Source organism: Brachyistius frenatus, unplaced genomic scaffold (genome assembly GCF_029030835.1).
Source record: "Brachyistius frenatus isolate BFR_SWC_R1_liver_20210118 unplaced genomic scaffold, ASM2903083v1 Contig_54, whole genome shotgun sequence".
In the NCBI taxonomy this organism is placed as follows: domain Eukaryota; kingdom Metazoa; phylum Chordata; class Actinopteri; family Embiotocidae; genus Brachyistius; species Brachyistius frenatus.
In genome coordinates, this window is record NW_027210653.1 from 995339 (window position 1) to 1022117 (window position 26779).

Consider the following 26779-nt stretch of genomic DNA (forward strand, 5'->3'; position numbering starts at 1 on the left):
CAATCAACTGAGAGCTTCTCTACGACAGAAGAAGCTTGCTTCGCTTCAGTGGCAGAGAAGTCCTCAGCAGCCCAGAGGAGCTGTGTGTCAAAGGTAAGACAGTAGACACGGCAGAAGTTAAAAAAAAAAAAAAAACAGTCCTCTGCGCTGAAGTTGCAAAACCCCCACAGTCATGCCACGTTTACGTTCTCTTTTTAAAGATTTTAATGACACACGTCGTGTTTCATAAAAGTTTGTCTCACGTCGTAGCGTTTCCATGACCACTGTCTGGGGAGAGCAGCCCTGCTAACGGGACCTCCTGCCCCGGCCAGAACAAAACAAGATATTATGTTATTTACTGAGTCCCAGTGCTCCCGCTTCATTTCAGCCCAGTGTGAGAGTCGCTCATGCGTTTTTTTCTGTCACTGAAAGTTGCGTTAATTTCTGTGCTGCTGCTGCTCTTCTGTTCGCTCTCTTTGTATCCTGAAGAGCAGGCCGGTGTCTCGCACACAGACACAGTGCACAGCAAAAGGTGGACGTAGGTGAAAATTACTGGAGTTGATAAAAACTACATTCGTTACATGACTGTAAAAAGAAAGTGCAATAAAATCCTAAAGTTAAGCTATCGATGAACAGACCCCAAGCCCATTTTAAAATCATGCATCACACATTCTGCTGGTGCTTCAATAAAGGATTTCTTTCTTTTTACAATAAATACCCCACATTGCAATATACCTTCATAATGTGATTACATAGTGGCGGCATTTGTTTATTTAAAGTCATTTTAATAAAGTTTTTATGTTAGAATTTTGTAATCAAAATTTGGACACAGATTTTTATTTTTACTGCAAATGTATATCGGTTTAAAGTATCGGTTTATCGGTCTCCTTGATTACCAATAATTGGTATCGGCCCTGAAAAAGCCATATTGGTCAATCCCTACTAGTAACGTCAAGGTTTGTGGTTATCCGGAGTGATCCAGACATATCTTCTGGAAAAATAAGTGGTTGTTGAATGGTGAGGTGCCTGAGTTACAGTCAAGCCGCAACCAACAGTGACATCACCCACTGAATTGTGAGCTGCCATGATAAAGCCTCGGGTCTGCGAGAGGTGACCGTATTTGGACGAGCTTGAAAGGATCAAGCGGTAGATCTGACTCAATCCGATTGGAAACCCAAGGATACTACGCCCCGCCCACCAACAGCAGAAACATGACTACACCGCAGGCCTGTCAATGAAACACACGGCTTTTTGAGGCCTTATATCTAATTAATGATGTTATTATTATTATTATTAGATGAACGGCGAAACAAACTTTAAGGAGGAGAGACTTTAGCTAACAACACGATAATAACCAACTCTAAAATGTATTGCACTTTATGGTCACAGTACCTTTGAAGCCACACACTCTTGACATCCATGTTTTAGGTATGTTTTGTTTGCTTCGCCTTTTTTACGATGGTGCAGATCTGGTCCAGTTAGGCTCTGACTCTCGTCTTCAGCCATGTTTATACACTCGACTCCAGTACATGAAGCAGGACGGGAGCATTGGTACGGAAAAGAGGGTTGTACCAACCATCGCTATGTTGCTTCAACACCACGAACCTTGGGGCTTTTCTGGCTGCCAAGCTGCAGTCACCCACAGAGCTGTGTGCTTATTTTCTCTGCCCTCTTCTTGACCATATGGAGCATAAGGGTCACAGGGACACTGTGTATCACAGATTTGTCTCTGTGTGTGAGAGTGTGTGTACATGTGCGAGCGAATATGTATTGCCTGCTTGCAAAATGAGCCAAATCTGTTCGCTAGTGTTTGTGGATTTGGCAGTGGGGTGCATTGATTTTGTCAGCATTAGCATTTTCCTGCCAGCTAAGAATACTTTTATTAGCTCTACCAATATAGATGCAGAAACCAGTTCATAGTCTTTTCACATTCTGCTATGTTGGAGCTAACACAATGTCAGTGTCCTCCTCTCACTTCATGCAGGGATTCTTTTTTTTTACATTACATTTGAAACCAAGAATTGCCAAGCCGGTATAAGCTGTTTCTGTTCACGTGACTGACTGACTGAGCCATCATACAAGTGTAAGGAAAACCCTGGATGACAAACGTTAATGCCAAAGGTCAGAGACACTCTATAGGTGCGAGATGATGAAGTGTCTTTTACTCCATTGCCGGCTGATCCGGGGTCAGCTTGTCAGAGCTGACATGGTGACATAGTAGCTACCTCTCATTTAATCACCATATTAATTCACCCATCACAAAGCCCTAATGACACCGCCGCTGGCCGATTAATCTCCGAATTTGATTTAGCAAGTCTCCATTCATCATAACTGACTGTTTCAGTATGCAATCAATATGGCCCTTTTAGCACTTTGGACACCTAGACCTCAAGAGGTACACAGTCATGGTGTGAACAGTGTTATGATAAAGTAAATGCTTGCCCAGGCCAAAGGGGAGACGCATCAATCATGTGCCAGTGCACACATCAGCAGCACTTTTTCCTCAGGTTCTCCTGATAAGCTTCTTCGGACAAGAAGCAGAGGCTCGTGCAATGCTCGTCAAAAGTGTCATGAACAGCCAACATGTGTTTATCACTTCATAAAACATGTCCTTCCTGACTACGATGAAATCAGGATGAGATAAATAATTCTGTTTCATAGATGGGCAGCATGTGCTGATACAGCCTCCCACCTCGCAGCTTCCAATTTACTTGTGTACAGCTGTTTGTATTCCTGTATCTTGGAATAAGCTGCGTTGCCAGTGCACCTTGTCAGTATCCCCGCATGCTCGCGCTTGGACACACACTCACCCATACATACACATGGCATCAAGCCGCAGGGCGAAGGCAGCTCTGCTCATTCAAGGGGAAAGTGAACAGCTGTGCCTGTGACAGCTGGAGCAGTCATGACATCCCTTCACCAAATATCAGGGATGGCTTTGGACACAATGGCGTATCAGCCGAGAGGGGTACATTTACAACCTGGACAAGATGCCAAGGCTTTAGCCTGCAACCAGACAGAGCTCAGTTTTTCCTCCATGCATTTCCAGTGATAATGCGAGAAGTAATGAGTTTCTCCTTGGTCTGCAGCCCATATAATAGTCCCCCATTTGCTTCAAAACAAGCTCAATGGCGCAAATTAGATAATGTTGTGCTTCTGAAAAATGAGCTGAATACTAATGTTTATTTTTGAAGGTCCAGTTTCAATGATTCCTCATCAGATTCTCACCAGATATCTTTCATTGCTTACATTTTTTTCATCGTATCCTCAACAAACATGGTGGTAATTCACTTCAAGAGGAAAAATATGTACAAGGTGCCTTAAAAATAAGCGTTATACATTCAGAACTGAGTCTGTTGCACTGACTAACATGGGTGGCATGTCAATCCTTTCGCCTTACCCTGGAGATACATTAAGAATGCAAAATGTTATCACACACAAACACTTTCTCTAATCAACCCAGAGTTTGGGTTTTGTTTGAAATATTACAAATGATGGACGTCTAATGTGTTAGAACCAGTTGGAATTGTGGAGGCAGCATTGAAAAAAAATAAATCAGCGCACTATGCAAATGAGCATAATCACCTTCAGCCCCTTTAGCACCAGACCGATTTTAATTACACCTTAATTTCGTGTATAAATACCCCCAATTCAGACGAGCTGCTGCAGTAAGCCCCAGCAGAATAGACTGTGTGGGAGGACTGTATAGGTACAGATAATTACAACTCGCTGTTATGGACTCCTGATTATATGAGGTGGTGGCCAACATAATGTCTCCAAACACCACTGAATGAACTTCATTGGGGTGACAGACTGAAGTATATCACAGTTTTGGCAGCAGTGTAATTTGAACTGAACAGCACTTCATACATACCCCGTGTCTTTATCTTGACGTTACAGCCTGGCCTGTTCATTTTTGTGATGTTAACACAAGATAACTAAAAACAGCAGTCTTGACACTTTAAATAGCCATGAACATGTGACTCCAGATCACATAAAATTAAGTTAAGTGGAATCTTACACTCATTATACTGTGTGGTTACATGGTGCAGTAAGACGCGGCGCAGAGGAGCTGGATTTTCCGCTATCAGATGTTTTCAAAACTGTTCACTAAGTGGAATTTTGTTGAGACTGGTTAATGTGTCAAAGGAACCTCGTTTTCCTTAGGTTCCCTGTAATAGCCAAAGACGTATGGTCGCGTTTGTGGGTACATTTGTGTTTCCAATTACGGGTGACTTGCGTGTGAAGTTTCCAGCTTTTAATTAACCTGATAAAGTGCTTTTACAGACGCAGCCAAATGTTTGCTTTTTTCTCATTTTCCTTTTAATGTAATCCATTGAAATTGTAGGAAAGATGATACTTGAACAGTTAAGTTAATGTACTATACTTTGGAGCTTATACACTACGATCTGTGAAATGAGACAAAAGAAAACAGCAAAGCCAGTCCATCTTGAGGACCCATTAAAGTTGAATGACTGGATTTGCGCTATAAATAGAGGCTTTTCTCCTGCAGGGATTGAAGACTGAGCATTGTTGAAAACACCGGAGGAGCATATGCTTAGGCACAGCTTGTTGCGGCCTCAGATGTTCCTTAACAGTTGATTTCCTCAAGTTGCATTTCCTTTTTCACCACGTTATTGTGCTAATTATTTTTCGGCACGTTCCACTTGGGTGGCTCACGACTCGGACCGCACAAACTCAAACCAACACAAGGGCTGCTGAGTGTGTTGCCAGCTGTGTGACACATTTGTTTCTGAACACTATTGACTGTTTTGAAATGCTTATGAGAGTTGATGGAGCATTTTTATTGCTCTTAGCTTTTGGAGTCAAATAAGATTTGCTCAGAGAACATTTCCTGCAGAGCTGCTCTCACAGTTTTGATATTCAGGTCATTTCAAATATATATATATATATACAAATCAAATCATTGTTTGTATATCCTGTTTAGGGTGATTTGTATTCTACTATATTCCACCTACTACCATGCTGGATGGCTCAGAAAATATGAACCAAGCACTTCCATTATTCACAAAGTGCACAGTGTCGCCGCAAGTAATTGCCATAGACAACAATATAGACTGACATGCAGGCAGAACAGCAGAGCAGTCAAAAAGAAGTGTGTCATTGTATTGCTTGTCACGCTAAATTTTTCGGCTATATATTTTTCATGTTTCCCTCAAACGCTCAAAGTTGCTGCCTGGAGCCGTTGCTATCTGCCATGATGTGAAATGGGTATGCACTTTGTGTGCACACCTGTATACCAATGTTACAGTTAGAATCTGAACTAGTGTTTATTTTATGCTGGGAGGAACTTCTGTGGTTTGACCTGATTGAGAAATCGAATGACTTCAGCGTTTCAGATATGATCTTGTCTGAAATGTCAGCATGGAAATTCATACTACATCTGTCACTCTCTGTGATGTTTCTCATCAATTTTTGTTTTACGCTTACAAGCAAAATGCAAAAAACAAAAAAAGTTCAAGTCAGTGTTTTTTTTTTTCTTTTCTGTAAGGAGTAAAAAAAATAAAATAAAAAAAAATAACAACAACAAAATCCGCCAATGCATATTTCACTTTCTTTTAAGAGAAAGGAGAAAGTGCTGGCTGTTCTGTAATTTCAGACTTGCCCACTGAGGTCAGGGGTTCCATGCTTGAATGCCCCGATTTGCATCTTTGACTCGGTCTGGCCCAGTGAGGAAGAATGAGCTGTTGCATCTCCTGTGATGTGCAAAAGTGAGAATGTACAACAGCATTCACTGAACTACTTGCGCTCCACTGATCTCAGCGTGAAACTATTTTACCTCAGTCGGGTATGCCTTCTCTCGTAAAAACTATACAAATGCAAAACCACATGGAAATGGGGCCAGGCTTTAATGGGAACACATAAATAAACGCATTGAGACACAATGAGCAACATTGTCATGCAAAAAAGTGTGTTCCCTAAATGTTATTTACATTTTGAGTCAAGAACACATGGTACTCATTTTAATGGTCTTATTTAGGTTTCTTCGCGTGGTAGGTTTCACGCTGATCTCTTCATCGGCACTGCTTTTCATTCCTCAATTTATCATGCAGGATCATAACAATAGCAACCAAAAGCACTTTGAGTGTCTGAGCTATGGAACCCTTGTTTGTCATTCCTAAACTATTACACTCTCAATCCGTGCAGGCAAGGTGAAATCTGCATCAGTTTCTCATATTTACATATGAACTAATGATTCCCCTGTAGGCGCACTATGGCCTTCCAAATACTCTACGTGGTGCAACCAAGGGTGATGTATGGTACTAGTGGGCAACTAAAGCTGGTGACTAACTCAGTATGATACATGGTTTCACAGTGTAAATGCAGCTCCCAGCTGAATAGGACATAAGCCAACAGAGACCTACTGACCTTGGTGAATGTTGAAAAGGGCCCCATGCCTCTGCATGACCCATTTTGTCACTGAAAATCTTCGCTAGACATTAAACAACTCTGAAAGGCTGTTGTGAATGGCCGTATTTGCCAACAGTTACTACATACTGGAGGTAAAATGATGCCAGGAAAGCTGCCTGTGTGGCACATTGAGAAAGAAGTTAACATCTGTCACATACGGGAAGAGTACTATGAAAGTTATACAGTAAGTAGTTCTATGGCAGGATTTATAAGGGTAGGGGTATCAAACAGCATCAAACACCTCTAGTTAATTCTGTGGCATAGGCCTCTCTACCAACTGTTCAGTAAACTAACCGCATGTCTGCATTACTTCACCAATACTGGTACATACTGTTGTGTCCAACTATATTAGACACACGTGGAGGAAATCTGCTCTGTGGTGGTGGTGGTGGTATGCCACACAAAGATATTGATGAAAAATAACATGCCATCTTTCAAAGAGCCAGATGCCGCCCTCTTTGTTCTCTATCACCCATCTTCCTACCCCTTCGAAGCTAACAGCTGTTCTCTCAAACAGCCAAGTAAAGGCAGGAAACAGATAATTGAAAATGTCTCCCTCATTAATTATCACGGTGAAAGTTGAAGAAGCAGCTTTCATTGGGAAATAAGTGGCTCAGTCTGATTCAGGCCTGAGTGCTTACAAAGTAAAATCATTGCATGGCAAAACCTGTTCCCAATATAGTAATACATACAGTAATCTCAAGAGTTTACAGCACCAATAATCGTAATATAATAGCATTATGTCAAATGACGATGTGTATGTTAAAAGAGCTGCTAAACTGACAGAGAACCATCACCCGACTCTGCAGGTCCCCTCAACTTTTCGAAGGAGCCTCTTTTAGCTTATTGTTTTGGTTTTAGGAACTGTAAAAGTGAGCAAATAGCTGGTGAAAACAGCGGCACATTTAGCATTTAACATTTACCAAACAGGCAGGTATTCCCCTACAATAAGATAGACTGAAAACAAAACAGCTAAGAAATCATGTGAAAATGAAGTGGCCATAAAAGGGATTCCAAATGCGTGATAATGTTGCAAGACATGTATGTAGGAAACTGTTTGCAAATACCGTCCTCGTAGCTTGTTACTGCCGACCTCCGAGAGGCCGAAGAGTCAGAGATCGCATGTTTAAAGTTTGTCACAGTCCAAACAAGCACATTAGACAACTTGTTGCTATGACAGTAGTACCACAGACAAATGCTCACATTTAAACTGCCACACAAACCCAAGGAAAACATGCCAGATATTCATAAGCCAGTGTTCCTGTTGTTGTTTAGTTACAGTATATAAGATGCTATAACGTCAGTGAGCGGCTTCACGTAATCTTAAAGAGTTTAATAAAACTCAGAAACGTGCAGTGCTGGAAACAGTATTTACTTCTTTTTTTTTTTTATCTTTGCAGTACAACTCTCTGCTGTCAAAACTTTTTAAAACTTTCTAGCAACTCAAACTACATTGTGAAGCCACTCCTCTCATGAGGAAGATTTGAGAGCAATTCGGTGACAAAGTGGTGAAGATTACAGTCTCTTGCGTTTAAAGCTCTCTTCTTGGTCCATTTAAAGAGGTGCCAGCTCCTCTAGTACCTGTGACACATACTACAAGTCCTAATTGATTTTGCAAGGCAGCTTAAGCTCTAATTGCTGATTTGCCTGGGGAGATTCTTGATCCAAATGGCTTAGTAACTTATTTTGGGGCGTGCTGTTAGGAGATTTTCATTCATGGCAGAGTAGATGGGATGGGGATTGAACGAATGCATCAACAAACAAGTTGTGTGCTTCATTTAGAGTAAACAGATGTATTCCGTGTACCTTGTAGTCTTCCTATGTCCAGTTTCAAAGTCATCTTTTTTGGGGGGAGTGCCACAGCAAATGTTGTTCACATTTGGAGCGTCATCATGATGAAGATGATGATGATGATGACCAACGACAATATTTCTGACGGCAAGATTAGGAGAGTAAGAAATCATTGCAGTGTGGTAAATAGATGTAAAACTGCTTTCACAGTGTTTGAGGATTACATTTTGCAAACTCTCAAGGACCGATATTCTACTTGGTTTAAGTGAATAAGAAATTAATTGGATGTAAATTGCACTCCATATTTGAACATGACAGAAACCAGATCCTTGGGAAGATGAAGAACTGGATAACAATATCAAAAAGATCCAAGCGATACAACACTTTGCATTCTATAGTGTTGTATTTATTTTCCTTCATTTAATAAGTAGTGCAATACACAACAATAAAAACAATATTCCCTGTATGATAAAAAATTGTCATCTCTATTTCCTTTTGACTTTTAATGAAGCTTCAATTCCAAACACATCAATAAATTGCCCTAATGGTCATCAGCACAGAGATAGTAAATGCATCAATCAGCATTAATCAGTGCGGCAAGAAATCTCATTCAAACTCAGATTATTGAATGGCCATTAAGCTAATGTAGTTCATTTTAATACCACTACGGTGAGGCAGCCACGTGGTGCTGCAGTGGCTGAGGACGGTGCACTCATGTGCCTTCAAACACTGTAGCTGCTCCGAAGACAATGAGTGGGAATACTGACTATGTGAACTGATGCATTTGCCATTTCCCCCCTTTTTGCTCTACTGGGTTTTGAATAAAGGTCCATAATTGTCAGCATTACTGGAAGCTAAAGTTTATTTTAGTGTAAGATTAAAAAATGGGATGGTGTAAAGGTCAGTGTCTCAGTCTTTGACTAGGGAAGCAGCAAGTTATGTGACAGTACAGTTATAGAAAACTACAGAAGAAATGAATATGGTTGTTCCTTTGTAATACTTGGGGCAATACCCTTTAAGTTATATATGATATAAAGCTGCACCTCATCAACATATGCATATAAACAATGGGTAAAATCACTGTGCGTAATAAGCGCTGCCTATGATGATGAAGCCATTAATAATGCTCAACTAACTCTGCAGCTCCTTTTCAATACAGCATTTCATTGTTTTTAAGCTTTGTGGGGTTTTCTTCTTCTTGTTTTATGGTTCTTAACTTCAATGTTTTGGTTAACTGTTACTCCATACATAACTTAGTTGGTTAACTTATTGAGCAACGTAACACCTTAACAGATTGTCCCTGCTTGTTAAAACATTATCCTTAACAGTTTTATCAATTGACAATGTGCCGATTTTGCATTTACAGCTGTTTTTTTTGTTTTGTTTTGTTTTTTAGCAAATAAGTGGCTAAATTAATAATTAAATTTGCTTTAAACTGTATTAGAATATAATTGTTTTGTCCTGCTCATGTGACTCAAATGTGGTGGTGGCCTGATGCAGGGTGATTTCCTCTCGGCTGAAACTAAAAATAGTTTTGCCATGTTAGTTCTGATTTGTTGCACTTATACACCACTCTCTTCGTGTGCATTTTTTTTTTTTTTTTTTTTTATCAATTGTATTCCCAACAATCAGCTCATGCTCAGAATGAATAGAGGCTTTAAGGTAATTTCCACTGTTGTCTTTTTTGTAGTTGGTTATAATGCATGCACTTTTGGGGATATTATTTATTTTCTTTTATAATAAACTGACAGAAAAACACTTATCCATGTGGCACTTATCCAATGGCACGTTACATGCAAATTATTAAAATAAAGGTCATTGTAATTTGCTCATGTGTTCACTGAGACTGATGGTTTACCTTTCAGAATAAAGCATAAAAGCAAATTATAAATACGGGTGGAAGGCCTGAATAAATATCTCCTTAAAATGATACTCAACTGAGTTTGTACTCTCCATGTATATAACCGTAAAGATGTGTTTAAATGACAAGAAGTGTGTATTACCATCATAATATGATTTAGATGTAATAATGTGCCACTGAGACCTTACACATGATCCAAAATATATTCACCACATCACGGGATCAGAAAACCATGAATTATTATTTATTTTTTTTAAGCACAAAGGTTCACAGTTAAATCTCTGAGGGGCAGCATGCCTCTGATCAGCTCACACATTCTGTGTTGTTTTGCTCCTCACATCCAAATCTGCTCCTCAAACACCCCAAAACTAAACAGTATGGGAATATGATGGGAGTAATCTGACAGAATATATGCAGTTTCATGAGACTAGCCAGGCAGAAAATAGATTGGGGGGTTGTGATTTGGGAGTGTTAGGAAGGGAGGGGCGGAGGTTATAGAGAAATAATGTGTCACTCACAGTGCAGAAACTACTGCCTCTGGAACTGAGACTGACGCATGACCTGCAGCCTCTTCCCTGTGATAAAACATCAGCATTTGTAACTTTCACCATCAGCTACATTAAATGTTCTTATGGGGGGAAAAAAATGCAAGAAAAGGAGACTTGACAGGAAACTAGATCAATTTAAGACTCTTTTTTCTCCAAATGTATTTTGTCTGTAGTGCAGGGATGTAAGCTCAGTCTTTCTGTATGTGCCTTGACAGAAGTGCAAGGTAATTATTGAAACATATGGATGGCTGGCCCCCCTCTTAACCCTCTCACTAATGATGCTTGGCTGTTACAGAAGGGCACAGGAAGGACACTTCTACCATTAACTGATGTACGCCAGCAGAGATCCATGACTTCTCCTACACTTGTTGGCTACAGAGAAGCAGAGCATTGGAAAGAAATGTGGGGGAAAAAAAAAAAGACACATTCAGCCCTCTATGTACTCAAAACTATTCCTCAAAACAGGAGAAGGAGCCATGACCTGCATACTAGAAACACAAAGAAAGAAGTTTTACGTTCCATGATAAAATAGTCTGCCCTTTTTTCTCCAAATCTGGCTTTGTAGTGGAATTTTCTGGTCACTGCAATTTGGATGGCGTGGCCTGTTTACACACTGACATCACGCTATTATAAAATGATTACTAGCTGCATCAGTTCACGTCCAATAAGAAAATCAATCAATATATTTTCCTTACATTTAAAGCATGCAAACCAGTAACTGTATTTCACAACATGCTGTTACCAGTCACTGATAAACTAAGAAAAGGTTAAATTGGAAGCTCTCCGTTGCTGATGGTCTTCGACATTTGAACATAAAATTACTACAATTGCTTAATCTTTGCTACATCAAAGCCTTTCCGTTGGCAGCGGATTCTATTTAACTCGAGACGACCCACTTCAAGTCCATTAACTTTCTTTGCTGAACGGGATCAGGGAAGATGCGTTCCGATAATGTCAGCTCGCTTACGGCAATTTTTTCGGCTCGGAAGCCGCAGCCCTCTCTCAGTTAATGGACTCAACGATTACCCTCCACGGTCCATGCAAAACATGCATACATGCCCCAGGTACATTGCAGTGTGACCCAGCCAACTGCAGCTTTTGTTCATGTGGTCTTGCAGCTCCGAGCAAAAGTGATGCTGCCACACAATGGACTAAAAGCCTTGGCGGACAGCAAGAGACCCCAACACAATGGCGTTAGCCAGTCCAGAAGCAGCAATTGGAAATAGCTTCACTCCTTCTGCTATTTACAGCACTTACACAATTCAGCTGAAATTGTGTTTTGCTTAATAGACCTCAGCTTCAGCTGCAGTTATTTGAAGGACTGTTGAATATTTGCATTTGACCATCATCAGAATGTAAAGTGGATATGTGAAACATATACTGTATATTTTGAAAACGTTAAAATAATTCTTTATTCTGGCATTTTTGTGTTACGTTGACACCACCTCACTGTGCTGTTGATTTTATGTTCAGGCAGTGTAGAGTATGTACCAAAGGCCTAGCTGAGAAGGTGCAAAAGTTAAGAACATGAAGGCCTGCCTGTACATCTGTTTAGCCATTTCAAGTTAAGATTTTCACTTCACTCGTGCTTATGGACCACCTCAATGTATCTCCCAATTGGCACACAGCACACATCTTTGGCTGGCCCGTAACAGCACAGCAGTTCTCACATCCATCTCTCCCAGTTGCTAATTGAGACAGGAGAAAGGCTTCAGCCATCCCATTCTTTCCCTAAATGACTATTGGACGCTGGAGACCAGATGGTCAGTTTGTGGACGTCACCGATGGCCAGTTGTTACATTTGACAATGTGGGCTGATCTGGCATGTATCAGTACAATTGTTGCAACCTTCAGGAAGGAGCAACTGGAAAAAATAACGGGGGGAAAAAACCCAGCAGCAATACGATTGATTTCATCCCTCATTCGATGCACAGCAAATATTTTTGATAAAGACATATGGTGGAGAGAAGTGCACAACAGCAGGTTGGCCAGCCTCTAGCCCGAGATGTTTTCACTTGATTGTTTCAGGCAACGTGCACATCTAGACAGGCAATGTATGCAGTGTTTGCATGCAGGCAGACACACACACACACACACACACACACACACACACACACACACACACACACACACACACACACACACACACACACACACACACACACACACACACACAGTGCTGTAGCTCAAACACAGACACAAAGGCAAGCGATTAATCTCTGCAGAACCACAAACACCCCTCCCCGCCCTCACTGAATTCTCCCAAGAGCTTTTTCCTCTTTTCCAAAACCATCCTAATGTTTACAAATATAATTCAACTCATTGCTCCTTCCCAATAATACATCATATTCATCAGCCTACAGGAAGCAAAACTACTTGTCTCCAGACCACAACACTGCATGCCAGATGTTGGCAGGAACATGTCAGGAAGGAAGTAGCAATGCCGCCTCAACTCCACCTCAGTCACCCTTGTCTTCAGCTGAGCCAATCTTTGAGAAATAGAGTCTTTCACCTTCAGTCCATTTGGAATTGGGGGAACCAACCTGACGTTCAAAGTTGCTTGCTGAAGCACAGTCCCTGTCTGGGCTTTGGCAGCTGGACTGATAGCCAGCCCTGTGGAATGGCAGCTGTTGAAGGGCTTTTTAAATTGCACCCAGGTTGATGGGTGGCTGTCAGGAGGGCAATGGACAGAGAATTCTGAAAGAGGGGGTAGGGGGGAGACAGATCAGGGAGGAAAGGCTGGGGAGGGAGGGAGGTGGAGCTGGGAGGACAGTGACCCTGACACCAAGGTGTACAGAAGAAGAAATGTCTCAAATCCTGAGAGAAAAAAAAAATGGAAGTATGAAGTAAAAGCAGTAAAAAAAAAAGTGGTGATTGGGAAGGGATTTGGTAACGGTGAAGGGGGGTGGCATTAGTGTTGAAATAAATGGAGCACTGAGGCCCATCATCACCAGGGTTATTTAGACAGGCTTCACATCATCGCTGTTCATCAGGTTTGATATTCCATGCCTATGTGTACATACAGCAGGATAATATCACTGCCTTAGCGAGCTTAATTGCCTGCCACAGACACGAATGTAAATATCAAATGACAGTGCTCTCATTTTCCTTTTCACTGAATTACAGTTGCCTTTGTGCCCATCTAACAATTCTATGAATTACAATAGCTAATGTTTCCACTGGCTTCAGAGTGAAATCTCTACGAATGCACAATTGTATTTAAAATCAAGTGATGTGGAATAACTGTGTTTTGCCATTTACAGTGCAGATGAACACTGTGGGTGTCATGTAATGTGACGCTTTAAGCCTCACTGGCTAATCTTGCCTTGCTGTGGTTGTGCTGCGCAACAGATGGTGTTTTAAGAAGGTCATCACGTCTATTTCCCAAGTTGCTACATGTGCTAGTTTAATTATTTGGGGATATTTAAGACATAATCTAGAATCTGTCAAGGCGTTGTCAGACGGCAGCTGAATAAATATGGGCCTTGTTAGACATCTTAGGCTGCAGAGATCTCTGTGGAGTGTTCAAGAATTGCACTGAGTGCACACTGAACAGCAAATTATTCTACTAACTACCTCATTAGTGCTGTCAAATATACAACCTTACAGTGTATTGTGGAGTGCCGAGCAGCAATGTCTGCCACTACAATATATTTCACAGTGCAAAATGAAGACAGGCTCGGGGACCATTATTTATGTTAGTTTTAGGGAAGGATCATTGTTATCCCTGTACTGTTCTCAGTCTCTCACACGCTCAAGAATTTTTTTTTTAGATGGATATCTTTGCATGCACTTCCACACGTCACCACAATTTCCGCAGAAAACCAGCAGACTGACTTCCGTCTGTTTGTATCTACAACCGACTGGCTCTGTGAGGCTCTGATAGTACCGGCGTGGCTACATTCATGGCCAATTATTAGCCATAAATCTACAAAGGGCGGTAGGACCTCTGACAGGTGGCCCTCTTATTGCCTGCTGATTGCTGGAGTGTACCTATTAATCATTTCCTGTATTCCCCACGGGTCAAAAAAACCTTTCTAGCACAGGGATGGATCAGACACAACGGGGCTACCGATTTTCTCTCTCCTAACTCCCTGTTGTGTTTTGCTCCCTCATTTGCGTACTCCTAAATTATACTTGCATCAGATTTCTCTAAGATAGGACTGATCATCATCTTGAAGAGAGATTAATTCAAAATGGATTTCTTTTAAGCTCAAGTATATCAGATTTGCAAAATGACATATTTTTTTTCTCCACATAACAAACTGACACATAGACCAATATTGAGTATGTGGTAATTACAACAACGGTTTATAATGATTTTATCTTTCTAAATGTAAAGGATTTGTCATTTTACGAGCAAATGAAAAATGTATGCCTTTTTTGCGTTCACTGAATCCAGGCGTAGCTCCCATAAGCCCATGCCCAGCACAGCTCCATGATTAGCGTACTGTACATCAAACTGTAGCCATTTAGTCTCAGTAACTCCATGATATAGCTTGCATATAAACTAGGAATAAATTCCGCTTCAGCATTTTGACAGCAGCTATTCAGATACTTAGCCCTTATACTCTGCAGTCATATTCCTCTGCCAGAATCAATTGTGCTGGCAACCACTGCCAAGCCAGAATTTTATCTCCCAGCTGGAAAAATAAAGGGGTGGAAGGGAACAGAGCATGGCGATATGCTGTTTATCAGTCAGACAACTAATTCTCTCTCCCATCTCTCCCGATTCCCCTTTTGAAAGTGAGCTGGGTAATAATCTACAAGACCTTGAGCGCCTTAATGCACACAATCAGCAGTGACGTGCCCCGATTTCACTTCTTTTTTTTTTTTTCTTGGTCAATCGCTGACCTTTTGAGCGCCTCCCACATTTTAATTAGTACTCAACTAAAAAGCTGCTCAGTGCCCCCCCCCTAACTCCCATATCCCCTTTGTTCTAACAATTCTTTTGTGCCCCAATGAAATCCAAGGGAAACACACCACGTTTAAGCAGTGATTGAATATCAGTGGAGAAGAAGGGGTTTTGCAACGGGTTGGAAAATTACAAGGGCTTAAGTGTCAGACACATATGCCTGCCAAATGTAATCAGTGGGTAATAAATGTCTGCCCTTTACACTATAAAAAGCAATGGCAGTACTGAATTAGTGCTCAGCTCAAGGCAGCAGATCACTGCGTTGTTGTAGCCGTGATCAAAATTATTTCCCAACAGCAAAACCCACTGTCTTCACCAATTCCTCTTAAACCCTAACCCACAAATGACTTTTGTGACTAACTTTTTTATCTTAACAGCTTTTATGGCAGGACAAGTGTGCTGTAATCTAACATGTATTTTGTTGTTTCTTCCCTGCAGCTCTTGAACTGTTGGAAAAGTTGCTTGAGTTCTGAAAGGTAAGCTTTTGAAATCATATGTGATGCAGATTTCGTTCTGAAGTCGACAACAAAGATGGGTCATAGCATTTTAAGCTTGGTTTCCATTTCTGCTCAGCCTCCGAACTGTGTTAATGCTGGTGGCAGCACAATGGAAACTTGCAGGTTAGAGAGTGAAGGCCTCTCGGTCTTCTCTCCCCGCTGTTTAATTAGCACGGTCTCGGAGACCGGGGTGCCGCTTTAGCAATCACGAATCCTGCCCAGCCAATAAGAACTTTTGTTGAACCGAGTCTGGCAGAGATAAATGGCAGGCCTTGCCCATCATCTCTGTAACCCATGCAATAGTGTATTGTGAGAGGACAAGAAATCTAAGTGGGCCTGTGGGTCGTTCAATAACAACATTAATCTATGTGGGCATTTTCTGTGTGTTTGTGTGTGCAGTATGTTTGCAAAATGAACCAGATCTTTTTGTGTTTGCATTGCATGCATGGTTCGACATGCTGACAATACTCAATAAGTGCACTGTGGAGAATTTTGGGGGAGAAATACACTTCTGTTATTAGATTACGAGATTATACGGTTAGTTATGGTCAATACGTGGGTAATTTACGATGGTTTTATATCTAGTGAACATGAGCCGATCACAAAATACTCAGAGAATGATGCATTACATCTTGCACCTTAATCCATGGGAGCATGGTTGAAGTGAGGATTCAACACAAAGAAAGCACTTTTGGGGACAGTGTCTGAAAATTGGCACATCTTTGAAACAAGGAAACTGTTGTTCTTCCATGCAAAAGACAAGATTCTTATCCGAGTACAGCCTAATCAGTCTGTAACCAATGTACAGTGTGTAAATAAGTACAACCACTATCACAACAAGACAATTATACCGACTGATGAAGAGGGTACCATGTTAAAAAGTTATGTTTGAAAAAAACACAACAATTCATCGGTCAGCCAGGCTTAAACCACACAGTAGGATAGGAAGACAGACCGGTTTCCTGTATTCCACAACTAAGAATCCACAGACCAATTTAACCAAATAAAAACCTATTTTTAGATGCTAAATGCGGTTAACAGCCACTGGTGAACGTCCCAGTTAAACACAACATGACTATGAATCTCCTGCAAGCAAAAGCTGGGTCAACAGAAAAACCAAGAGAGTCCATTCCAAATAAGGAGAAGCAATTGAAGGTCTGAGAGCCATTCAGATGACGCAGTGCAGTTTTATGGAGTTTCTGGCTTGATAGAAGCTTATCTGTTTCCTTTAGCTGATTAAACTGTTTCAGATAAACAGTAATATGTCATTAGTTGCACTTCTTTGCTGTAATAAAATGTGTGATACAGAGTTCTTGTGACATGAAGTACCCTGTGTTTGGATAACTCTTGCCAGGAAGGGACCTTTCTTTCTTTTATCTCCTCTAAATATCATGCAATATATCTTTTTAAATGTAAACATTTCCAGTGCCTTTAAATGCCATCACGATCTTAAACTAAAAGAATTATATCCAAAAGTAAGGTGTTTTCATGAAGACAAAAATTCCTTATCCTGATTCCTTCACACGACTAACATGCACAGCACTGGTGGTTTCAGCAGTAATTGCTGAGCCGTTTCTGCTGTTCTAGTGGATCATAGTAACGGCACAGTTTGTAGCAGTGGGGGCATAATTAGTGATAGGCCTTGGACATGTCATACTCTGTTAGTCAGCCTCGCTGTAATTCCTTTGTCTCCTCTCCGCTCCCAGCATTTATCCAGGTTGTGTGTCTGTAAGTGTGTATCTTTACATACGCATTACTATGCACCAGTATACTTAATGTATTTAGTGAAAGTTTATTTGACCTTACATGGAAATATAGAAAATATATATCATATTTGGATGCTATTATGTGGTCATGATTGTCTTTTCTGTCTGTACTGAGATACCTGTGTGAGTGCCCCTTTGATTTCCTGCACAGCAAAAGAAAAACAAATCATTCCATTTTGGCTATGTTTGGAAAGGCTTCGATATTCAGCTGGCTCATGACGCTCACTTTGGCTAAAATTAGAGGAAACCTTTCAGGCTTTCTATTTTCCTTTTTAAGCGGTTCCCTGTACATGCATGAAAAAGATTTTGCATGATGCCAAAAGGTAGACTGCCGATTATTGTCAAAGGACAGTTTTTGGCATGATCAGCGTGTGTCAATGTGTGGAGTTTTCAGAGGGTTTCTCAACCTAGGCTGAAGATGTGAGGGCAGATGAAAGCCTCTTTGAGGAGAGAGTAGACGGCCGGGAGGAAAAGCTATTCCTCCACCACCTTCCTTTGCTTTTCTGCAATTTCCCCCCTCTCCTTCATTTCCCTCCTTTCTATCCGTTCTCATTCTCCTGCCACTCTCCCTTTGCTATCTCCTCTTGCCTGCCTTTCCCCTCCCTCTGTTGTTTCCCTATCCAATTTTCCCGATACATCCAGCCCACTCTTTCTCTGTAGCCTCTTTCCTCCGCCACAGCCGTCTTCATGCCTGCACTCATCTGTAGCTGCTCAACTCTGTGTCCTCCCTCTTTCAGTTTTTTTTTTTTTTCCAGTCATTTCTTAGTCCTCTTTCCCCAAATGAGCCTGGCAGTAGTGAAAGACACTGCCCACAGTATGCCGATTAGCAGCATTCCTAGATATGGGGATTAAACAGGTATGGATGAAGGTCAATGTCGAGTACATCACTACATTTCTGGTACAAAATTCACTTTACACTTAACTATAGTTTGTGTAGTTAGTGCAGTGTTGTTGCTTTGAATCTTCAACTCATTTCGAGATGTAAATTCACAAATGTGGAGCGCAGGGTTCAGGTGAATGCCCAGAGCCATTTTAGGGAATATCATTTTCAGCCATCATCGCACATGGCACCTATGCAGATTGCAACCCTCGTGCTTCTGTTCATTCATAACGCTTTTTTAACTTTACAAAGAAAGAAAAGAAAAATCGAGTGTTTGGAACTGAACCTTGAGCTTGTATTTGTAAGATATCCAGATTTTTTTTGTTATAGTTCTGCGACTAACGTCATGAGCAGATCTAAATTCAAACTTCTAGCCAAGATGAAGAAGCAGTAATTTGTTTTTGAAAGTAGAAAAATCCTGTTGCACAAGCACATTTTCTAAATAGACACGATTGCAAGCCATGCACTCCAGCAGGTGTCTAAATGAGTGTATAATATCAAATTAGAGTTTACAACACCTGTGTTTCATGCATATTTATCAGAATATTATGGCTCAGTATAAACATAAATGCCATGTAATAAAGATTGCATCAGGGTTGTTTTGGTATTACTCGGGACCTTTATCCTTTCCATTACCCATCATCAGAAGGCAGGCGATGGCTGTGGCTGATTCCGATTTCAGATGGACATCAAAGTCCACTGGGTACACAAAGCTTTCTTGTTGTTGACTCTCTTAAGTAGGACTAATTTTCCTCGTATTCGGGGTAAATTAGGACTGCTTTCAAACTAATAAATATGGCACACTGAGATAAAGCTCCACACAGCCAATCTATGTTCACTCCAGAAAAAAAAAAATCAAATGCTAAGAGATAATGCAAACAAAATATGTCTTTTCATGGGGTTATCATGGCCTCTAAAATCGTTTTCCCTTTACATTGATTCTCTACAAATTTGTGAACAAATGACAAATACTGGTTTGTGTGTTCATTGTCAGCAGGTGTTATTGATTCTTAACACTGAAACAGCACAAAGCACTTAGATGTGAGGTAGTTTGGGGATCGGTTGGCTAATGTTTGGAGCTTGAAAGGTGCAGTGTATGTTTCTGTGCAACTGTCTAACAGCTGGATGAGGCCAAGAGAAAAATGAAAACTGGCCTGACGCACCTTTGCGCAACCATTGCCGGCTCTTTCCTCAGATACCTTCAAATACCTCACAAGGTCATCACATTTAGCCAATAGTCACAAGAGATTTCCCCACAGGCACGTACCTTAAATGTACTGTATCTTATTCTGCATGTATGGTAAAGCTTGCATCCCTCCCACATTCTCGCTCATACATACCTCTAATATTATTTGCTTGATTGTAATTCACTTTCTACTGTTTGAAAAGACGAGACAGCTTGTTTGCTATTGATTTTATTTACAATGCTTCTATATTTCACTTTATGCATATCAGAGCAATTGTTCCCAAGTGCATGCATGAATCAATGCCTCCCTGGAACCAGCGCTGGCAACTGCACGCAGCTCAATACCTCCAATTTATGCTTTAATTACGATGATCTACTAAGTGTTGGGAGCTCGGCCCTGCTCTCACAATCAGCACCAACGAGCCGTGTAGCATGCATTGTAGTGTACATTGTATTTTACGGTCTACATAGGCATACGGTGGTTCTGACTGCAGTCATCAAATAGCCCTGAGTCTCAACTATGCTGATTTGTGAGAGATGAGGGTGGAAACTGCACTTACAAGGATGTAATGCCGTCTGCAAGCATGGTTTAAGCTGAATGATGATTGAAAGAGACATGAACACAAGTGGAAATGGTTAAAAAAAAAAAAAAAATTAAAAACTCGAAAGAATGGCTGTCATGTTCATATTTACAGCACTGCGGTGACTTTTGGGAAGCCACAGATAAAATAGCAAGTAGTGGTTAACTTGGTTTGCTATCAATTGTTGTTCAGACAGAGTATGACGACAACAACAACAACAACAGCGTTGTTTGGCAATCTGGCTCCAGACTGGATTTTATACCCCTCCATGTTTGTTCTGTCCTGGTTTTGTCAAGCAGAACAGAATATCATTAGATCACTTGCCATTAGAAGTGATTGCTCAACTCAGTATGCCATATAAGGGGCTTCTGGCAAGCCTGAGCGCCGTAAATTTTATTGACTCCTGTAATTAGGACAGATCAATAAAAGGCAGTTTCTTTCGCTGCCTCCTTGGACTGTATTGGTCGTTGCACTTCTCTATGTCTTCGTTCCACTGCAATAGAATGACACAAAAGCACTATAACATTATGAAAAAGGGTTTACGTGTATTTTACAAACATACATATAGCAGTGAGATAACTTTTATTTTACCGTATCAATCTGAAATCGAGAAGCAATACTATTCTATTTTACAGAGAAATACATCACCAGGGTTGCACTCCTCAAACTTCATCATAATTTGTTGCTGTTGTTTTATGTTATGCCATTTGCAGATGCTCCACCAGTACTAACTATTATAACACAGTAGAAAAATGGCCCCATAGTGTGTTGCTGTCAAGTCTTTTAAGTTGATAGCTGTGTCTTTGCACACTGCGGGAAGAATCCCTTCCTGTCAAACAACAGCTGGTGAAGACAACATGATGCGGAGGCCACGGACGAGTGAGCCATCAAACCTCTGTCTCTGACAGGATTTTGGCAAACCACGTTTCAAAAGAGTCTGTCTCACTCCGCTCTGCTTTTATGGTGCATGAATCAATAATAATTGTTCTATGTTCTCACTTGGATGGTAGAAGTATCCCCCATGTGGCAACAGTCAAAGGCAGGGAGTTTATAGGGATGGATCAAGGAATACCCAGAAATTCACATGAATGCCAGTGAATCACAGTTCCCCAGGGATTATGATTTATTAACTGGAACATTTTCAGTGCAGGAGGTATTGGAATATAAAACTCATATAACTCATTCAAAGCAAGTCTGAACAGCCATGAAGAGCGAGGTTACACTATGCATGATGCAAGTCAACTCTCCACGCATTCACACCTCCACAGCTGATTTGGTGATGTGTGAATGAAAAATTCCCTGTAGGGATACATTATATATACATTTTTTTATCTTTGTATTTCACCTAAGCTGTATAGCATATTCCATGTGCGGTAGGTATGATCAAACATGTTTCTAACAAGCTTTCAAGCAAACTGTGTGACCAAATCAAAGCCAACAACAACCTTATCCTCAGCTCCATCAGGGCCTAATTCCAGTCCAAACCAAGCTCCCTTTCTCCTCTCCCTTATCCCCTCTGAAAGGCCCAGTGATTAGAAGTAGACTTAAAGTCGACTATAGCAAAGCCCCCCACCCCACCACTCCATCCATTCCCAACAGGACCTTCTCGAATCCCCAAAGCCTCGGCCAGTTTATCAGCATCAGGGGATCAGGCAATCTCTCCCTCCCTCTTCAAACGGGGAGCCCAGTGTGTTCCGTGGCCTTCGGTGTAATCTCTTTGGCTGTCGACAGATCTAGCAAAGGGTCAGCTGTGATAACAGGATCACTCAGGTGGAGACAGGGGAGGGGGACCACTAAAGAAAGCGACAGAAGCTAAAATGAGAGAAATGTGGGCAAGTGCGAGGTGAATTCTGGGCCGGCGGGTCTGAGAGGAACAATATTTTTGTGCAGAAGATGCAAAGCCACGGGACATTTATGGAGTAGCATGCTGTCATATAATCATGCCTGAATGCTAATGCACAGTCTCAAGCATATTCTAGACAGTAACTAGGACTGCATTATTAGTCAATCAACTACTTATTAATCTGCTTGAGTCAAATTACAGGTTCTATCTAAAATGTCTTGATTTTCTGTTCTTATGTCAATGAATTTAATATTTTTGACACAACAGCTAATATTTTAGACATCACCAACGACTCAGAGAACTGAGCATGTATTTCTAAGAGTTATTTTTTTCGACCTTGTATAGACTAAACAATTGATCCAATGATCAAAAACAAAGTAATAATCAACAGATAAATCAATAATGGAAACAAATTGTTAGTTGCAGCAGAATGAGCAGCAGGCTTTGACGCCAAACGCAAAAACAAAGCTTTGGCGGAAAGAAATACAATTATGTCCAAGCTTTTATAGTGGAAATAATAGAAAATCCAATATTTGGTTACAAACTGAGCCCTATTTGACATGGCTGGATGCCTGACAAAACAGCGAGGCACCCTGACAAGGCTATTTTGGCCTGTTTTGCCCAGTCTGCCTCCTGCTCCATCCACTAGCACTCTGACCTGGCATCTTATTAAAACTGCGATCACCCATCGAGAATATAAAAAAATAAAGAGCAGCGGTGGACATAAATAGCGGAAAAAATGGGAAAGGTGAAGGGTCGGGAAAAACTGAGGGGCTACAGTATCGATTTTACGCTTCAACATCCAACAGACATCAAGCAACAAACACATAAGCCATTACTCACACCCTATCACACATGCTAGTATATACGCAAAGTTTTACAAACACATCTCGTATGCATACAGACGCACTAACATTCATACACTCTCTGTTCTCTCTTTTTTTGATTATCTCTCTCTGACACACACACACACACACACACACACACACACACACACACACACACACACACACACACACACACACACACACACACACACACACACACACACACACACACACACAGAGAGAGAAGCAACATGGCAGGCAGTGACACAAAGCTAATGCCTTGTCACACAGGCTGTCGGCAGATTAGCCAGTGGATTACACCCCAGCCATTAGATGTGCACGGAGCGAAAGGCCACAAACATGGCAGAGAGAGGAGAAGAGGAGAGAGTGAGGCGAAGTGCGAGACTGGCAGCGAAAGGGCACATTCTGGCATAAGCCATAGGAACAGCAAACGAGATGAAACAGAAGGACAAATAAAGGCTGGTTAAATAGTGCAAAGCAGGAAGTCAAAGTGACACAGGAGTTGTTGTTGTTGTTGTTTTTTTTTAAGGGGAAGATGTAAGGATAAGGGAAAAGGGATTGGGTCAAGAGAATTTGCTGGTGGAGCAACAGTAACAAGATAATCACACAGACAGGACAGAGAAGGTAATAACATTGGTAAATGTAGAGACACGGAGAAAAACAGAAAATGTGTGAGAGAGAGAGAGATGCTGGGAGAGTATCCAACAGCACATGAGGGAGCAGAGAAGAGGAAGAGAAGTTGTGTAGTGTGCAGGTGGAAACAAACAAAAAATACAGATCGGAGGAGTGGATGGGTTGAGACAGACATGAGAGGGGAGAGAAAAGGACGCTTGAAAAGCAGAATGAGAAGGGAGGAGAGACGAGGGGAGGGAGAGCAGGGAGAGATGGAAATGAAAGAACCAGGAGTAGAGATTAGAGGGGAGAGATGGGATGTGAAGCATCAGAGGAAAGGACTGAGGATACTCTGTGGTACATTAAAAACAATGCAGCGCACGGTGGGCAAACAAAACAGATGGTAAGAAGTGGAAGATGGACCGTAATGTAGAGCATAGCAGAAAATAATAACAAAGGCTGGATTCAGTGAAGGACTGTGGGATTCACACATTTGTCCTTACAGTTTCCACAAACATTATACCAGCGCTGTGTGGTTGTGCTGTGGTTTATTTATCCTATGACACAAGACAACTTCCTCACATACTAACTTAGAACTCCTGCCACTGACTTTTTTTGTTCACAATCTGCACAGCAAATCAGTTTGATTTCCTTTTTCACAGAGGACATTTTGCCACTGGAGGAAAAGTACCGGTGGAAATGATGCAATTAACGGTGGCTCAGTTACATTTAGAGGCATCAGATTTTGAGTCTTTTTCTCTGTGATGAGTCAAAGTGTGTGATGAATCTTTTGAATATATGCAACAAAAACTTAAATTCATGTCTTTGTGTAACTTAAAGCTGCATTAACTGATGTATTGGCCACTAGGGGGCAGCATAAAACACAGTAAACACAATAACTCACATCAATATCTTAAAAATGTCCAATTATTTATGTTTTTATTAGTTGTTAATGTATTTATCCAGGAGATGCAGAGTATTATTTGCAATAATTTGGATTCATATTTTTTGGTCACCAGAATAATACAAATGCGCTACTCCTCTATTAGCTCTGTATTGACCTCCACCATCACACAACAAATTGTACTTATAGATGTTCGACAGCCACTGGCTAACTTTGTGGATTTGTAATATAAGATATTTATTTGTGCTGCTTTAATTTCTACAAATGAATAGAAAATACAGACAGTCCAGAACACAGCACTCAGGACCGGACAACTTTAACCCAGAGATACTGAACATTACCTTTTGCTTTTTATATAAATTGTAATGTTCACTCTAATTGGATCTTTTTAACGTTTTCAAGTTGAACTCTGCTAACGACCATCTGATATAATTTGGGTTTTGAGGTGAGATTGTTTTGTTAACTGCAATAGAACACTCAGGCTTTTTTCTCCCCCCTCTGGTTCCTGGTAGAGAGATGTCAGCCCTTCTCAGCTGGTGTTTCATTTTACAGTAATCTACGAGCCACTGTTACCTCCAGCCCCCACCACTTTGCAGATGTAATGACACATAATTGTCTGCTGAATTTGCCTGTTAGGTGCTTCATTTTGAGCTGGTATTTGTACAAGAATGGAAGGGGAGATGTCAAGTTAACAGAGGCTAATGTGAAATTCTAATATCCGATCAGACTGGCAATTGTGTTGAGAATAGCCATGCGATGTATGTCACACTGTACACTCACACAGAAGGCATGTTTAGTGTGTAAACTATGTAGTATTTGCAATGAGTGAAGTATATTTACTAGTTATTTTTAGTGATTGAGGTGGGAAGGGCTTTCTGTGTTCTGTGTTTGCATGCATACCAACATGCGTGTGTGCATTATGTAAAGGCATGCATGCATACAGGAGCGTATGTGTGTGTGTGTGTGTGTGTGTGTGTGTGTGTGTGTGTGTGTGTGTGTGTGTGTGTGTGTGTGTGTGTGTGTGTGTGTGTGTGTGTGTGTGTGTGTGTGTGTGTGTGTGTGTGTGTGTGTTTGACAGCAAAGCTGATGTCATTCAGGACACTTTAGCTGGTTGAGTGATCTGAATGTGTACTGTGGAATGAGCTGAGTCTCAGAAGTGCCGGAGGGAGATGGGGGGAGACTAAATGTGTGAATACCCACAGGATATTTAGACTGTTTATTATGACAAGCCTCTGTGCGCACACAACCTGCACATAAACATACAGAAGCGCGCACATAAATTCATGTGCGCGCACGTAAAGAAGGAATGAAAGGCAAAGACGAAGATGTAAAGGGAGGGGAAAATGACTGAAAAGAAAAGAGAGACAAAGAAAAAGGTGGCGATGTGACTCACATTTGTACAGTGATAGGCCCGCAGTTCACAGCCTATACAAACTAATTCCACACCAGCCTATCCATAGCCATCTCATGTGGGAGCCATTCCACCTTTTAAACCCTCTCTCACGTAAAGCGGGCCCAGATGTAAGTCAAGGGGCTGCTTTGGATTAGCCAGAGAGAAAAACTCATTTCCTTTGCCATTTTACGAGCATTTAATTTGAAACAATTAAGATATTACGGTGCTGCGGATTCACTGCACAGAGTGACAGCTGGGAGCAATCCCATAAACCCCTGAGCCAGTGAATGAGGCACCTTGCGAGTCTTTTATTTTTTATTTTTTTGCTCCACTCTCCTCCTACTCTCTGTTATTCCATTGGAGCATTTAGCTTAAGGCTGTGTTCAGGTGAATGTGCTACTTTTGCCTCAGCTGAGATTTCGCCACCGCTGCCAATTACTTTAGCTGCTCATAAATGCACCAGTTGGCTGATGATAGAACGGCCTAATTTCCCAAGACTAACGGGAGGAAGTGAGCGCAGAGGATGTTTACCTTCTGGATGGCTTTTTTTCCATCACACCTTTTATTACATTATTGAACTTATTGTGCAAGATGCATGACTCATCTTTGGTGGAATAAATGAGAAAGATGCCAACTACAGGGGGCAGCAAATGGTAAGCTGAGATACAGACGGTGGCAATGTGGCCAAACATCATGACAGTGTTACTCATAGATCCTAACAGGCATGTTTGTATTGAACTACT

General features: G+C 41.2%; 1 protein-coding gene across 38 annotated transcripts in view; it reads left to right on the top strand.

Moving 5' to 3' along the window:
- The window catches only part of LOC138624711 (receptor-type tyrosine-protein phosphatase delta-like), a 350030-nt gene that overhangs the window by 185264 nt on the left and 137987 nt on the right, over window positions 1-26779 (top strand). For all 38 annotated transcript variants that reach the window (XM_069705103.1, XM_069705107.1, XM_069705104.1 and 35 more), the window contains exon 9: window positions 15965-16002. The gene's annotated coding sequence lies outside the window, so the exon portion shown is untranslated. The remainder of the gene's footprint in view (window positions 1-15964; window positions 16003-26779) is intronic.